Here is a 5,841-nt window from a genome sequence, read left to right as displayed (position 1 = left end):
TGCGTGTTCATGAAGCATCTGATAGCAACTGGTGCTATCACAGTGATGCTAAAGAGAATTCAGAGCTGATGCTGGACTGTCCCGCAGAGCACTCCATTTTCAAGGCCAACATCAGAAAGCAGCATTGGTGACAAGCTCAGGAGTGTGCCCTTTTATAACAACTGTGGCTTGGCACTCTAAGTGAATTTTCAAGTAACTGTTTTTAAATCTGCATCAAGCAGTAGCCCAGAGCTTCTACACAGCTTCCAAAAGAGTAAAATCGTTTGCAAAAAAATATATATTCCTTTTTGAAGTTCTTTTTTGTGAAGCTTCTTGCGAAATCTATTTGATGATGTTTTTTAAAGTATTACTTTACATGACTACATCCATTTCAGCAATGCAGAACAGATAATGAAAATCACTCAATATCATTGCCTTTCCAGCTGCAGTTCAAGCTGAAATATTAAGCTATCACATAACCCTAGGCCACTCTCCAGGCAGAAAAAAAATGCTTTGCACCTGTTTACAAATGTATATAGTCATTATTCATCATTACCTTGAGTCTACATCTGATTAAATACATTTGAGCCAGCCTTCTTTTCCACTACACCCGTTTCACGGCCCTCTTACAGTCTAGATGAATCCTTAGTTCCTAAATGGCAGAGAATCCCAGCTGCACTTGCCATTTTATTTTCCTGCAACAGTCCAATATCTGTATATCAATCCGTATATGCATTCATCCAACATCTCCTTGAAAATCTCTGAAGCTCTCCCCACTGCAAACCTACCTCCAACGTACATAAAAGCCTCTCAGATGTCTTTTACCAACAGAAACCGCCGCACTGAAGATCACTACTATTGATCACACTCCCCAGTCTCACTGTTTTACAAAAGCATCCCATCAAGTACAAGCATGAAGAAAAATGACATCTTTATTTAACTGGGAAGAACTCACAGAAATGCTGACCAGTTACACTTTGCATTGTCAGCATAACAACTGTTCTAGAAGTTTAAGTCAGGCTTCGAGTATTTTGGAAGCATTACACAACTTGGGAATTGAACTCAATTGCACAAACCAAACATGATGACAATATTAAGTTACTTTGGAATCATAATATGACATAAGGAACTACTGGGAAAATTTAAAACAAATGCAGTTCCTTTGCTGAACACCATCCAAGATGCTGACATCGCTGCTTTAACCAAAAAACATTGGAGGCTTCTTGAGAAATAAACAGGACCATATGGAAACTGTGTGAATCTGACAACATGAAGATATGAATTATTCCAATCATCATTTACCAGCTATAATCAACCTACTTTCCCTTCATTTGTCAGATTGTCTTCTGATCTTAAGGAATACCATCAAAGACTGTATTCACAGAATAGATCTCGGAAATAAATTTTTCCCATACAGCTTGTGCTTAAACTGCATACTTGCTGTATACCTGCAATCAGATTTCTAGGAATAAGTTTCAACTCCGTATTACTTGGAAAGCAGGATATGAACTGCACTTCAACAGGGTTTTTGTTTGTCTTTTAACTGTACTTAAGATTTTTGAATAAACATTGCTTCAGTTAATTGGGATAGAGAAGTCAGAAGAGGAATCATTGTAATTCTACAACTGCATATAGGCACTTATTAGAACAGGAGTGAGTGCCCTGGATTCCTCAAGTGACTGCCCACAAAAACTCTCATCCATGTAACTAAAAGGTATTTACACTAAGCTTCAAGATAGAGCTCGCTCCTACTTCAAGACTGAGGGTAGAAAGAACTAAGAGTCTCTCCTACAGCTCTGCCTCAACAGGTACTTGGAAATAGCAAATAATGGTTTTCTCTGCATTGAGCCATAAAACAAAAAGGCATTTACATAGGAAGTGACATCTGGATCCTTTCCAGATCACTTCTTCTGATGCAAAGCCCCAGTCAAGGCTGTATCTTTTTGCAATTTGCAGAAACAGTCAGAGGTTTCCCAGTAAAGGTACGGTGACATAAGGGACACAAGGCTCCTTATAAGTGCCCATGGGCAGCTGTTGGGAGCACAGGAAGGTGCACCACCCAGAGATCCAGAAAGGACACATACAACAGCCTTCTACCAGATGCTCTGTCCTACACCTATGCTGATCAGGAGGGACAAAACAGGCTGCATAGACAATGATGAACTATTAAGGGAACGTTACCTTTAGATGTTCTATGGGAAAGAGCCAAAAAAGCCAATCCCTTTTAAACCTGCTGGTGCTTGAACCGCCAACAAAGGCGAAGAGAAGACTTGTAAGGAGATAATCAGTCCCAGGGGCAATGCAGTCCATGATATGCCTGGTAGTCCATAATATGCATGGTAGGAGAGCATGAAGCACTGCTAAGGTGAGTTGGAAGAGGAGAATAAAATGTGGCTGAAGCTACTTATCTTCAATTCTTCAGTTACGGAAGAGAAAAGGGCACTCAGTGCAGGTGGAGGCAGTGTTATTTTGAAATCGCCAGCCTTAAGTCTGTGCAACTTAGATCAAGAAAATTATGTTCACATATATAGTAACACTAGAAACTGCACATTTCCAGAGTGAGGTGCACACTATTATACTTGAGCAAAGCAGGGATTTACCAGATTTTACTTACGAAGCTAAAGGAAAACAGATGACTGAAGCATGTGAGAGGAGCATAACATTTGTTTTATTGATGCCTGTCTACAAAAGTCAAGGTTGAATTTAAATTGGTGGGTGACCAGTTAAAGAAAAAGAACCGAAAGAAATCCCAAAGATACTCTCAAGGAGAAAGAGAATAGCTTTTGGACAAGATGACAAAACAGTCTACAAAATTTACTCTACATCACTTAGTTTGTGATGAAGTCTTCAGAGCATGATTTCTCATTCAGATCTGGGATCTGGCTCTGAAGAAAATCAGCAGAAATCATTTATATATGAGGGAAAAAAAGCCAAGTCACAGCAGGGTCCGGGAGCCACGCTGCTCCCACTTCTGCAATTGGTGGCTTGGCCGTGGCCGCTGCTTGCCCTCAGTGGAAAGATAAGATTGGAAGAGTGGGAAGAAACAGGAAGGTTTTGCATTATGCTGTTATTTGCAGTGCCAGCAACAGCCAAAACAGATTAGTCGGTGTCCAAATTCAAGAGCACGTGCTTCAGAGCCAGCTTCCCAGTTGTTCACCATTTATCTACCCCTCATCTCCTCCTAACATAGTGTTAACTATTTCAAAACTTGATTAAGTCACCCTCAAATTACTTAGCTCCATTTCAGCTGAAGTGAGTATTCCTGGTATGACTGGTTTTCTCAAGAGCGCAACTAATTCTCAGTGTAAATACCCACCTGTCTCCACAACCAATTTCACAAAACGGTTGTAAAAAAAGGGGAATTTAGAACAGTCATTAAAGACAACATCCCCTAATGATGTTGAAATTTTGGACTATATACAGAGTTCTGTACACAGAACAGTTGTTCCAGTGAATGGCAATAATAGTACACTCTTCTGGGTAGAATAAACAGTCTTCAGAACATGAGGAGGTTGGGGCTCTAAGAAGAAATTAGTTTCAATGCTTGGTTTTTGTTAAAAATTTTTTCCCCCCACATGGACTAGCACAGTAATACTGAAAACTACGTCCCCTAAAAGTTTAATGCAAATCTGCTGAACTGAATTTTGCAGTTACTTTAGAATATTTGTTTAGGAACCCATCTCTTAAATTACATGCAAACACAGAAGGAAATTGTTGAGTGAGGAGCGCTAAAACAAGCAGGGAAAGAGGTGTAACGATATAAATAGGATGGTTGGGGGGGGGGGGGAGAAAGTGGTAGGAACTTGCAAGGAACAGAAAAGAAGCCCAACATGGTCTTTCAACCTCAGATTAAAGACTTAAAAAACTGGATTTATATTTCAACAAAAAGATATTTCCAATTTGAAGTTGCTCTTAATAGCAGTGAATGCAGGGGAAGAAGGAAGCTGTAGCTAGAAGGAAGGATGGAGAAAAGGCAGCTGCGGGTAACTAAAAGAAAGCAAGAGTGAAAAAGCCATGCATGGGTGGAAGAATCAACTCCTTTCTAAAGGAAGAGGCTGCAAGGGATGAAGAAAGCAGCAGGAAAAAGCAGGAAAAAAAAGAAGTCAGGAAGCTGGAAAAGAAATTGTATGAACAGTAGAGACTATTTGCTGAAGTAACTGAAACATCAGAATTTAAAAGTTTACAATAAGGATAAATATAATATACTCTTCGGATATTGACTTGTGACAAAATAAATATGGTGCTTAAACTAAAGGAATACAGACACTCAAAAGTTATGTGGGTGTCAAGCAGTGAAAAAAGTTAAAAGGAAAAGTGAAGAAAATGAAACAGATGCCCAAAATAATGGGATATGTACCTCCACTTTAACTAGCTATGAATCATCTTCCACTTAAATAAAACCTTTCAAGCTCATATTGGAAATAGAAGCCGGTATAAAACTTAAAAGGATGCTGATCTGCCAAAGATAAGACAAACATGTTCAGACACAGAGAAAGATGCTTAGAAATCTCAAGTACTTTTGAAAACTAACAGCAAGAGAAAGTAACATTATGCCTTATGGGAGAGCATCAGCATGAATAAAGCTGTTTAGATTTACTAACACAAACTGATTGGAAATTGCAGGTTTCCTTTCATAGCAGAATAACAGCTAAGTGCAACTCAAAACTGCATTGCTGAAATTAACTTCAAATGAACATAAGAGAAACTTTTCACAGCACAGTCATATTTTATGCAAATGTTTACCATTATACATTTAAATTACACTGGTAAATTAATACTATCACATTATCATAGGGGTCAAAAGGGACCTCTGGAGATCACCTAGTCCAACCCTCTGCTACAGCAGGTACAGCAGGAAAGTATCCAGGAAGATGTTTAGCATCTCCAGAGAAGGAGACTTCACAACCTCTCTGGGCAGTCTGTTCCAGTGCTCTGTCATCATCATAGTGAAGAAGTTCTTTCACATGTTTATATGGAACTTCTTGTGTTCCACTTTTTGCCTGTCGTCCCTTGTCCTATGGCTGCACACCGCTGAAAAGAGCCCCATCCATTTGACTCGTGCATTTTAGGTATCCATAAATAGTTATGAGATCCCCCCAGCCTTCTCTTCTCAAAGTTGAGCAGCCCCAGGTCTCTCAGCCTTTCCTTGTACAGGAGGTGCTCCAGGCCCCTACTCATATACTTACGGCCCTCCACTGGACTCTCTCTAGGAGATCACTGTCTTTGTCTAACTGAGGAGCCCAGAACTGGAGACAGGTGTATCATTACCATGGCAGAGTACAGGGTGAAGGTTCACCTGCCTGACCTGCTGGCCATGCTCTTTTTAGCACACCCCAGGGTACCATTGGCTTTCTTAGCCACAAGGGCACACTGCTGGCTGACGGCTAAACTGTTGCTCAGCAGGAAGCCAGGTCCTTCTCCGCCGAGCTCCTCTCCAGCAGATCAGACCCAAACCTGTACTGAGGCACACGGTTCTTCCTCCCCACGTAGAGGATTTCACAGTTGCTTCTATTGAATCTCATCAGGTTTCTCCCTGCTCAACTTATCATTCTTTCCAGGTCCCATTGAAGGGCAGCACTTCCTTCTCGTGTGTCAGCCCCTACTCCCAGCTTCGTACTGCCAACAAACTTGTTGAGGATTAACTCTATCCCCCTCTGTCCAGGTCACTGATGAAGATGTCAAAACAAGACTGAACCGAGTACCAACCCAGAAGGAACACCACTAGTTACAGGCCAAAAATAATTGTCAGGAGTGGGATTTGAACCCACGCCTCCAGGGGAGACTGCGACCTGAACGCAGCGCCTTAGACCGCTCGGCCATCCTGACTCATAGAAGTTATAGTACTAATTTTTTTTTTTTTAA

At 40.8% G+C, this 5,841-nt stretch overlaps 1 non-coding gene across 1 annotated transcript; it reads right to left on the bottom strand.

The window, feature by feature from the left end:
• Positions 1-5,722: 5,722 nt before the first annotated feature.
• TRNAL-CAG lies at positions 5,723-5,805 on the bottom strand. Its single transcript has one exon. It is a non-coding gene; the product is annotated as a tRNA-Leu (tRNA).
• Positions 5,806-5,841: the final 36 nt, after the last annotated feature.

This window comes from Meleagris gallopavo, chromosome 7 (genome assembly GCF_000146605.3).
Source record: "Meleagris gallopavo isolate NT-WF06-2002-E0010 breed Aviagen turkey brand Nicholas breeding stock chromosome 7, Turkey_5.1, whole genome shotgun sequence".
Classification (NCBI taxonomy): domain Eukaryota; kingdom Metazoa; phylum Chordata; class Aves; order Galliformes; family Phasianidae; genus Meleagris; species Meleagris gallopavo.
The sequence above is the reverse complement of the archived record's forward strand: the minus strand, read 5'-3'. Positions and strand labels throughout refer to the sequence as shown.